Source organism: Artemia sp. Qi Xiang Cuo, chromosome 5 (assembly GCF_049724085.1).
Source record: "Artemia sp. Qi Xiang Cuo chromosome 5, ASM4972408v1, whole genome shotgun sequence".
NCBI lineage: Eukaryota > Metazoa > Arthropoda > Branchiopoda > Anostraca > Artemiidae > Artemia > Artemia sp. Qi Xiang Cuo.
In genome coordinates, this window is record NC_142798.1 from 3,793,457 (window position 1) to 3,805,569 (window position 12,113).

Sequence of the window (12,113 nt, forward strand, 5' to 3'; positions counted from 1 at the left end):
TGAAGTGTCAGAGCGCAGTTCAGCTATTTCCTTCCTTGTGGCTTGAATCAAGGTGCGGGACCTAGATATTACCAGATCAACTGCCTGAAGCTGCTCAGAAAGGGAGTTTGTCGTCCTCAGAATTGCTTCCATGTAGAGCAACTGGAATATAACTGTGAAAGATTCCATTTTTCTCTGGAGCCGAGCTGCTTCTGCTTGAGCTTCACTATCAGCTCCCTCGCTGACTGCAGACAGCACAGCCAGAACACATTCATATCGGAGTCTTATCTTCGATATTGATCGATACCAGTATGACCATCTTGTGGCAGCATTCCTTTCTAATTCCAGGACTGGCAGTTGAGTAGCCTTTTGGGACTCGACAAAAAGCTGATGTCTGGTGTTGCTGTTGGAAATGAACGTTTAAAGATTATGGACTAACGAAAAAAATGAGCCAACAGTCCCAACACCTTCAACGCAGTTTGCAATGACCAAATTTAGTCTATGCGCATGGTAATGAATGTATATTGTTTGTGTCGCTTTTGCTCTCAGTCGCGTTTGAACACCAGAGAAGGGCCCGCTCATCACGCTTGATCTGTCGTAGCACTGAGCAACACAATAGTTCCAGTCGATACCAAGTTTCGCCACTGTGTCGTGAATGAAGCTGGCTAAACTCTCAGCATCCAGGCTTTTCATATGGTAGCATCCTATTGGTCTTTCTCGTACTTTTCCCTGGTCGAAGTACCAAAGAAGAATGGCGAGCAGTTCTTTTTTCGAATTATCTTTTGTCTCGTCGACGAGAACAGCAAAGTATTTGGCACGCTTAACTTCTTGCACTATTGTAGACCAAAGCCTAGATTATATAACTGAAATTAGATTGTTCTAGTGTTTGTGAGAAATATAATGGCCCTGTCGTCTTTGTATCTTGTTAAAAAGCGTGGGAGAATACTCGACGAGATGATTACAAGTTTCAACGAAATGACTTTTGTTTGCCAAAGATTCAGTCTCATCGTGGCCGCGAAAGGCTGTACCCAGTCGCCCCAGTAGGGCCGTTACTTTCAGTAAAGCCTTTACGCGTTCCCTGTTTTCATTCATATCCTTATTCCTGTCTGTTGACAAAACAGATGCGATGGGTTGCACCTCCTTGGCTTGTATAGCTTTGAACTTCGTCTACGAAACTGCACTGTCCCTGTGGCGGTCACTTTTCGCAAGCTCCTCTAGAACGCTTGAGATGTCCTTCCATCTTCTAACGCCGGTCTCGATGAAAGGCCTCGCCCCGTATCTCTGTCCGCGAAGGGTTGACGTGCCACCAAAGTATCTGCAGCAGAAACAGAAAACCGAATTTTCCTTAACTGAGTACTCAAGCCAAGGATGCTTTCCATAATACGAAATATTAAATGACCGTCTTAGCTTGCCGTTTGCTGAAACCTGTGCAGGGTCTGCGCAGTGTCTCTTTGAGTCGTCTCGTTTTCTACTAGCTCGGTCTGACCGACCACCACGTCCTTCGAAGGACCCAAATTGACGGCAATGGATTGTTCGGGTGCTGAGTCAGGCACCTGAAAGATATACCCAAAGGTTAAAAGCCATTCTTGTACTTTGAAGCACTATTGAACTCATTTTCAACATTTAAACAGTTGCTTTTTTTAGTATGTTAAGTCCAAACTGCGTAGCAGTTTCCGCTTTCGGCACAGCAGTTCGGGAAAAATAGTGCTAGAACTCCTCCATGGTGTGACAGTTTACTAAAGTATATTGAACTTCGGAAAAAAAACAGGAAATTTCAGCAAAGCCAAAGAGGGCGTTTTTCAGATTATTATACATGCGTTGATCGTTATCTACCCGTAATTGAAACTTTGGGCTGAATGCAATAGCAACCCAAATCTCAAAAAGCCTTTGCAGTAGTCCTTGAATGAATGATTCGGGTGTCACGACAGATCGCAAATAAGCTAAAGGCACGTTCGATTTGCTGTAGTTTCAGTTACGTCCTTCTCCGTTTTGGGCTTATTTGCATTTTTTCTGTGACCTTCTCCCATTTAGCCTGAAGAACTACTGATAATGTGACCGCCAAACAGGTTCATAATTTTGGACCAAATGGCGAAAAGTGAAGCGTGAATACAGCAAATCGAATGCAGCTTCATGTCACCAGTCGGAATTTTAGAAAATAGAGTGATATAAGAACTGCCAAACTGTGTGGTTCCATCAATAAAAAAAAAAAAGAAAGAAAATAAAAAAAAAGCGACAATCTTTAGCTTATGCCCCTCAACCCAAGTAGCATTGTTATCCATAAAATTAACAGCACTGCCAAACTGTGTGATTCCATCAATAAAAAAAAAAAAAAAAAAACGACAATCTTTGGCTTATGCCCCTCAACCCATGTAGCATTGTTATCCATAAAATTAACAGTGCTTTGCAGAAGAAAAAAGAACAAAACAAAACAACTTAAAGGTAATCTTAATCAAACAGTTCGTGGTAACGAACTGTAAGTAAGGAGCGACCCGCCTCAATGGTAACTGAAACTCTAGAAACCGTGTTTATGATATCAATAGATACATCAAAAAAATCAGATTTCAATGCTGATTTCAAATATATAAATTTCATCAAGTTTAGTGCTACCCATAAAAAGTTACGTGCCTGAGAAAATTCGGCTGATTTTCAAAAAAAGGGGAAAAGACCCCCTAAAAGCTATAAGAACCTTAATGAAAATCACACCATCATATTCAGCGTATCAGAGAACCCTCCTGTAGAGGTTTCAAGCTCCTATCTGCAAAAATGTGAAATTTTGCATTATTTGCCAGAAGAAAGATCACGGATGCGTGTTTATTTATTTATTTATTTTTTTTTCCCAGGGGTGATCGTATCGATCCAGTGGTCCTATAATATCGTAGGAGAGCTCATTGGAACGGAAATTAAAAGTTCTAGTGTCCTTTTTAAGTGACAAAAAAATAGAGGGCAACTAGGCCCCCTCCCATGCTCATTTTTTCCCGAAAGTCACCCGATAAAAATTTTGAGATAGCCATTTTGTTCAGCATGGTCGAAAATATAATTATGTCTTTTAGGATGACTTAATCCCCCAAAGTCCCAGGGGGGAGGGCTGAAAGCTATGAACTTTACCCAATGTTAACATATAGTATTGGTTATTGGGAAGTATACAGAAGTTTTCAGGAGAATTTTTTTCTGGTAGTGGGGGGTGGGTGGGTCGGGGGTTATGTTGGAAGATCTGTCCATGAAGGAAGTGTTCATGGGGGAAGGGAAATTGCCATGAAGGGGGCGCCGGACTTGCCAGTATTATTTATTGGTTATTGGGAAGTATACAGACATTTTCTGGAAGGATTTTTTTCTGGAGGGGGGGGGGCTGGAGGAGGGGGTTACTCGGAATAATCTTTCCGTGGAGGATGTTTCTTTGGGGTAAGGGACATTTCTATGTAGGGGGCACCGGATTTCCAAGCATTATTTAAAAAACGATCAGAAATTAAATAAAAACAAAACAAGTTTTTTCAACTGAAAGTAAGAAGCAACAATAGAACTTAAAACGAACAGAAATTATAACATATATGAGGGGATTCTACCTCAAGTCAATGCCTCGCTCTTTACGCTATAGTTTTTTTTAGTGCTTTCAAAAGAGCTATCTATTCTAACTAAACGGCCTTTGTGATTCAGGGGTTTGTGAATTATAATTTTTTTAACTTTTAACTTAAATAGCGTCGTATTGACTAAGGGGAGAACCCCCTCATATACGTAATAACATATACGTAATAAAAAAAAAACAATAAAAAAACAAGCGATACGGCTCAATAGTAATCGAAACTTTTAAAAACGGAATTTTGATGTAAATAAATGTATAAAAAGAATGTGCGTACAATGGTGATTCTAATATATAAAATTAATTAAGGTTAGTATTATACATCAAAGAATACGAGCCTGAGAAAATTTACCCGATCTTTTAGAGAGGGGGGAAACATCCACTACAAGTGAAACAATTTTAATGAAAATCACACCGTCAGATTCAGCGTATCAGAAAACCCTATTACATATGTTTCAAGGTCATATCTGCAAAAACCTGCAATTTTGTATTTTTTGCCAGAAGAAAAATATACGAATATAGAAGTTAGTTACGTAAGCTAATTTGTAAATTACGTCATAACCAAATTTAGAGACATTCATTTAGCAAAAGAAAAGTAAAATTTATATGCAAATTTTTTTTACTTATTCAATGACGGTGAGCCAAAATAAAAGCTGCATTAACTAAAAAACGATCAGAAATTAAATAAAAAAAACAAGCTTTATAAACTGAAAGTAAGGAGTTTCATTATAACTTAAAAAGAACAGAAATTATTCCGTATATGAAAGGGGCTGTCCCCTCCTCAACGCCTCGCTCTTTACGCTAAAGTTTTACTCTGTCTCACAACTTTATTTAAAATAAAAATAAAAAACTTTAGCGTAAAGAGCGAAGCGTTGAGGAGGGGACAGCCCCTTTCATATACGGAATAATTTCTGTTCGTTTTAAGTTTTAATGTCGCTCCTTACTTTCAGTTTAAAAAACTTGTTTTTTTATTTCATTTATTGGAAACCAGGTCTACTGCATATCCAGTATTATTTTGTATTTCTTATTTTTCAGTAAAAGCCTAGTTAATTTTAAAGATAACTATACTGCATTGGTTGAGGGGCTATAATTTTTCTTTTATTAAAGAAGAATTAAATGACAGAAAAAAAGGAAAGATCTAAGAAGAAAATTAGAAAGTAAAAGAGGCTACCTAACTCCTGAACTAACTTTTTTACAACAGTAAAAAAGAATTAGTTTTTTTTTTTAGCGCCATAGGGAGTTCCCAAAGGGACCAAGCTGGTCAACTGATAATTCCTTTGAGGTGATCTTCGGCGTTTTCCTAGCAGATACGCTGGAACATTTTGAGGGACTGTCCTTTCCTGAACTTTAAGAAGAAAATTTACTCCGATTAATAGAAAAAACAAAAAATAGGCTTTCCGATGATATATGTTTCATTAAAACTGAACATCTCTATCTCCGGGACAAACCGCGAGAAGTTATATGGTTTTTCTAAGATTTCCAGGAAAGTAGGTGTCGGCTTTTAGTTTTGTGTCGATTATTCGAATCTTTTATCCAAGCTCTACAAGCCAGGGCAAGACTGCCCAATCAATTCTAAATAGTTTGGCCAGACAAACTAGAAAAGTCTATAATGGGCGTGATAGGGTGAACATTTAATGTACCGCATCCCCTTAACACCATAAAAACTACCCAGCGCGTTTCAGAATAGTAACTTTGGTCCGCCAGATCTAAAAAAAAAGAAACGACTTAATAAAACACAAATACTGTAGGTTACTTACTTGCCGAGCCGGTTCACTCGGCTTTTGCTTCTTAATCCATCTGTTCAGAGAAACTTGCTTTTCTGCTTCTTTCTCCTTCTTCAATGCTGCCAATTTACCCTTTTGAGCTCCTGGCAAACTCATGAATTCTCAATGGATCTTCAGCTGCCGATATTAGATAGTAAACTGGCAAACTGGGTGAATAATACATGGGTTAAATATGGATGGTCTGACGGTTTTAAACAAATTCATTCATTTAAACTGATCTTTATAATTTCCCGAATTTCCTTTTTGCCGCTCCCGACAAAGATTCTGCTCCCGACAAAGATTCCGCTCCAGACAAAGATGCCGCTTCTAAAAACAATTGCATCCTTCCATTCTATAAGACATTGTAGGATTACAATTCAAAGGAATCAAAACCAAAATACTTGGCCGGCACGAAAACTTAAGCCTTCAAAAATAAGTAGAAAGTAAGTAGATAAGTAGATCTAATATTTGGAAGTAGAATAGTCCAAAAATAAGTATTCTACTACCAAAATAAGTGGAAGTGGAAACACTGCTCATGATAGCACATAAGAAAGATGTTGAATCAATAGAATCAGAAACTGATCTGTCACTTCAACCTTTGCACGACCAGGGTTGCCAACTTTTTGGTCCATAAATATGTCCCCTGAGTATCCAAAATTATGTTATTTTCAGCCAAAATATGTCCATATTTCGTCTTAAATATGTCCAAAATATGTCCATCTTGAAATCTCAGAACCTAGAGGCTATTTTTCTTATCAATTGGGATATTGACCAAAAGACGCTTTGGAAACATCTTTCAAAGCGGCCAGTCAACATCAAAAATACTGAAAAAGAAAAAAAAACATTTAATACAAGCACAAAACTCATAAAAACAAGTAAAAACTAAAAATAATTTGTGGGAGCCTAAGATTAGTCTTCTAGCGAGAATTCATCTTGAAAATTATGTTCAGCATGAGAGTCAGTATGATTTCTTCCTTGGCTAGCTATTTACCAATCGGAGTATTTCTTGCGCATTTCAAAATGTATAATCCGGGATTCCAGCAACGTTTCAGAACGCCAAATTAGTTGCTTGACATGCATTAAACAACTAGTCGTTTGCATTAGAAGACCATTCCGTAATTTGGTGTTGATGTTACCAAGTAGCGTAAACTGTGTTCCAGCAGCTGCTGAAGAGTGTGGCAGGCCATATAACATTAACATAAAATCACAAAGATCCTTGTATTTTTCTTTATCCTTGGCATCATTACATTTTCTTAGGGCATACCAGAAAACTGATGGATTTGCTTATTCAGAACGGGAATTTAAAGTTCTAGTGCCCTTTTTCAGTGACCAAAAAGAATGGAGGGCAACTAAGCCCCCTCTCACGCTCACTTTTTTCCCAAAGTCACTAAATCATAATTTTTAGACAGCCATTTTGTTAAACATGCTCGAAAAATAAAAAAAATATGTCTTTGAGGATGATACCCACTGTCTTTCGGGATTGGTTTATACGTTATGGACAATGTCCAATGCTTGCATATAATATTGGTTATTGTGAAGCATACAAAAGTTTTCAGGGCAAATTTTTCTGGTAGTTGGGGAGGGGGTCGGGTTTTAAGAGGGAGGAGCTTACCGCGGAGGAAGGGACATTGCTTTGAAGGGGACGTCGAATTCCCAGCATCATTTAAAAACCAATAACAAATTAAAAAATAATGTAATTTTTCAACTGAAAGTAAGGAGCAACGACAAAACTTAAAACAAACAAAAATTAATACATACATGATTGTATTCGCCCCTTAGTCATTACCTTACTCTTTGCGCTTATTTCTTTTTTTAAGTTTCATCAGAGCAAATTTATTATAATTAACAGCATTTGTGGCTAAGGGGCCATTCTTAGAACACTGGAAGAAAATTTGAACTTTGGCGTAAAGAGCGAGGTATTGACTAAGGGTTACGTAATTTAATTCGTAAGTTACGTCAGATCAAAAGTATGCGATAGCCATTTAGCCAAAAAGTAAAATGATTACGCCAATTTCGTTTTAATTATTCATGTACGGCTAGCCAACATCAAAGCTACATTCATTCAAAAACGTTCAGAAATTAAATAAAAAAAACGTTTCAGTTAAAAGTTTTTTTTAACTGAAAGTAAGGAGCGATATTAAAACTTAAAACGAACAGAAATTATTCCGTATATGAAAAGGGTTGTCCCCTCCTCAAATATATATATATATATATATATATATATATATATATATATATATATATATATATATATATATATATATATATATATATATATATATATATATATATATATATATATATATATATATATATATATATATATATATATATATATATATATATATATATATATATATATATATATATATATATATAAAAATATATATATATATATATATATATATATATATATATATATATATATATATATATATATATATATATATATATATATATATATATATATATATATATATATATATATATATATATATATATATATATATATATATATATATATATATATATATATATATATATATATATATATTAAAGTGATTCCACTATGCTTTCCCTCCTTAATGTGGAAAAATATAGTAAAAATTAATTATTTTCTATGCATTTTGCCATGCATCACTCTTTTTTCCACTATTGTAACCGTAAATCAAATAAATGCTGACGAAAGCAAGAAACGGGGAAACATATGGGAATAATACAATTCGTCTATCTATACGTCTGCATATTAGAGGGGCTGGGAGGTAAGTATAGCGAAATCGGTTTCAAAGTTTATAACTACAATTTTTGCACATTATAAAAATAGGAACTGTCTTGTTAACATATCTCCTCTTCATTAGCCTCAATTTTAGGCTTATAATATATATATATATATTACTTTATAGTATTATAAACTAAGTAAATATATGTAGTATTTATATATACTAGATATATTTACTACTATCGCAATTAGCGATAAGGAAAAAACTAAAGAGAGATGGGCCGAATATTTTGAGAACTTGCTTAACCGAGATAGAGTTGCATGAAAAAATATAGAGGAAAATGAAAAAGTTTGTGATACTTTGGATGTAGAGGAAGATTTGTTTTGTGAGGAGGAATTAGCAACAGTATTAAAAGGATTAAAAAATAATAAGGCTCCAGGTGCTGATAGGGTGGTAAATGAGTTTCTCAAATATGGTGGCTCTGAGGTTAGAAATAAGTTATTGAAGATTATGAATATGATGTTCGAAAAAGGGAAAGTACGTAAAGATTTCAGGAAAACCTTAATTAAGCCACTTTGTAAGAGAGGTGGTAAGAATGGGTGCGGTAATAATCAAGGCATTAGTCTGGTCTCTGTAGGTATTAAATTAATTAGTAATATGATACTTTATAGACTGAGAGATGCCGTAGACAATGTTTTCAGAGAAGAATAGTGCGGTTTTAGAAAAGGTAGAGGATGTGTCAACCAAATTTTCATTCTTAGGCTAATAATTAAGAAGTGCCTGTCAAACACCTTTGGTCCTCAGTTTTATAGATTATGAGCAAGCGTTCGATTCTGTTGGTAAAAGAGCTTTAGTAAAGGTTTTATCCTTGTATGGTATACCAGACAAATACATTAAAGTGATTAGTGCAATGTACGAGAATAACACTGCTGCGGTTAAGGCAGGGAATGAGGCTAGCAGCTGGTTTTGTATTAAATAAGGAGTTAAGCAGGGCTGTGTTCTATCCCCCTTTATATAAATTATTTTGATGGACTTAGTCTTAAGGAGCACAGGAAGGCAATGGGAGACCACGAAATAAAATGGGGAGGAATAAGTCTCCTGGACTTAGATTATTCTGATGATTTAAGCATCTTAGATGAAAGTATGAGCAAAATGAATGAAGTTTTAGAGGTTTTGCGAGTTCAGGGTGCTAGAATAGGTTTGAAAATTACTGCTAAGAAGACTAAGTCACTAAGGCTAGGAATAAATGAAGATGAAAAGTTGACGTTGGGTAACGAAAAGATTGATCAGGTGGACAGCTTCCCTTACCTTGGTAGTATTATTAGTAAAGATGGTGGGAGCAGTGAAGATGTCAAAAGTAGAATAGCCAAGGCTCAAGGTGTTTTTTCACAGTTAAAAAAAGTTTGAAAGAATAGGAAGATAAGTCTGCAAACCAAGATTAGAATATTAAAAGCTACAGTGATGACAGTGGTCAAATATGGCTCTGAAGCATGGACGCTCTGAAATGCGGACGAAGATTTGTTATATGTTTTCCAGAGAAATTGCTTGAGGATTGTTCTGGGTACCCGGCTGACTGCCCGTATTCCAAACAATAGGCTATACGAAAAATGTGGTTCAATACCGCTCTCTAGGGCTATTATGAAAGAAAGGTTTAGGTGGCTAGGGCACGTTGTGCGAATGAAGGATGACAGATTGCCTAAGATTGTTCTTTTCGGCCAACCGTCTAGGGCTAAACGGAAAGCAGGTCGTCCCCGTCTGGGGTGGGAGGACGTCATAAAAAAGATTTAAAGGAAATGGGAACTTCGTGGGCGGGTATAAAAAGGGAGGCTTTGAATAGATTGGGGTGGAGGAGGAGCGTGCGTAGCTGTGTTGGCCTCAGGCGGCTTGGTGCTGCGGTGAGTTGTTAGTAGTAGTAGTAGTATATGTATATATATATAGGTACTTATGCATTATGCGGTACCCACCGCTATATACTGTATAAGGAAACCAGACATGGAGACCCGTCGGTAATTTTTTCGCAGTTCATATTATTGACCTAAAATAACGTAAATATACCACTCGATTCTTTTTTTTTATGCTCTTTCCAAATAGAAGAATCATTTTTGTCGGATATGAATTTTACCCCCACACCTATTCTAATTCAGGGTGTATATTTGCAAATTAAGGGGGGGGGGTGTAAATTGTATTTCCGATGTAAATGGGAGGTAAGTTTAAACTTACCTCCCCCTGCTTCAGGGAAGAGCAAGCAATCCCGGAAAATAAACACAGAGCTAAAAAAATTAGTAGATATAAGTCTTAGCACTCATTTGGTGATGAATGACATTTTTTTATGAAAGTAATTTGTTTTACATAATAATTTTGGAAAATGTGTCCACTTTATGTCCCAAATGTCTAAAATGTGTCCATTTTTTGCCCTATTATGTCATTATGTCCAGGCACGTAGAAATATGTCCTTTGGACATAAAATATGTCCAGTTGGCAACCCTGTGCACGAACCAGTTGCACTTTTAATCTCACTATTATCTAATTTAATATACATATAAATGTAGCAGTTTCAAAATTTTGACTAATTGCTAATTGTAATTTTGTTCCTGTATATTTTGTAAAATAAAAAAAAGGCCTTTTTGTGCGGAAGCTGGGGCCCCCCAGAAAAATTAGGGTGGGCAATGGACCACCCCTGCCCCCCCCCAAATGGCACCCCTGTTCAAGGACTTCAATGACCTTCAAGTCTATTCTAAAAGTATTCTAGAAAATAGTTGCTTACCTGCTTCTAAGATTTCAAGGACCTTCAAAAAAATTTCTGCCTTGGTTTCCAACTCAGTTTTTTTCAGGTTGGCAAGCCTTCTTGAAGGGCTTATGAGTTTCACAGACCTGCCTGCAAGAAACTGAATTATAATAAACTATCTTCAACACTGTATCGTAAGCAAAAGCCACCAATTGGAAAAACTTGAAGGAATCTGAAATTGAAAAATATAAGACAGTGTTGACAAATCAGCCAGAATTTATACTAAGTGAACACAGTCGAAATCATAGATGATGGAGAGGCGATACTTACGTAATCGCCATTTCCATTTAATATTAGTCTAAAGTACCTCCATCCCCATGGAATAGAATTAGAAGTTTAATTACTTTTACTTTCCTTTGACTGCACACGTTTGAGGAGGATATTTTACCTTAAGCCTCGTTTCCAAGTGTGCTTAACTAAACACCCATGTCTGGACATCATTACCTTCAATTACAATTTCAATTACCTTCAGTTACATTACAAATGAATGTGCATTGTTAGTTTAATATACATTTACTGATATTTAGTAATCAAAATCTTAATATTATTTGATTTATTAATACTGATATTTAGTAATAAAAATGTTAAAATTATTTGATTTATTAAAGTTATAAAAGTAAAGACATTTGTATTTTTTTCAGTAAAGTGCAAATTTTGTTCTGGCCTTGGGAAGGCATAGGCGTTTTGCACCCAGCTTGTATTAATTTCTGCTCGTTTTGAGTTTGAATCGGTTATTTATTGTAACTTCTGTTCGTTTTGGGTTTTAATTATTTATCGATACTGATTTTTGGTAGTTTCACGCTTGGTAGATTATTTGATTTTATTTTTGCTCATTTTTTGTTTAATAGAGTTCTTTACTTTTCTTTGAAAAACTTATTTTGTGGAAAAATTTTTTAAAATTAATTTCAGTTCGTTTTTATATTGACATAGTCTTTTCAGGGAAAAATAAAATAATACTTTAAATCTTTTCGTTTTTTAAGACTATATATTTTGGCCTGCTATTTGTATGCTGGAGAAAAATTTTCAGCAGGTTTTAACAATATACACCTTTTTAAAAATCTGGCCACAAATAGTACTGTTTAATTTAGTTTCATACCTCCTCTAGTTGACCTGAAATGGAAAACTTGATACCATTCGCAATCTCTAAACTTTCTTTGATAGTTTGGATACCCTTACGCTATTTTGATTAGGTTAACTTTTAAATAGCAGAAACGGGAGGGTTGGCGTGGGAGGATGGGCGTGGGAGGGTGGGAGTGGAAGGGGGATTAGTTGCCCTCAAATCAATTTTGACT

At 35.7% G+C, this 12,113-nt stretch overlaps 1 long non-coding RNA gene across 1 annotated transcript in view; it reads right to left on the minus strand.

The window, feature by feature from the left end:
* Positions 1–10,800: 10,800 nt before the first annotated feature.
* Positions 10,801–12,113, minus strand: part of LOC148951730 (uncharacterized) — a 197,301-nt gene continuing 195,988 nt past the window's right edge. The window contains exon 3 of the long non-coding RNA XR_016141752.1: positions 10,801–10,911. This is a non-coding gene — a long non-coding RNA (uncharacterized LOC148951730). The remainder of the gene's footprint in view (positions 10,912–12,113) is intronic.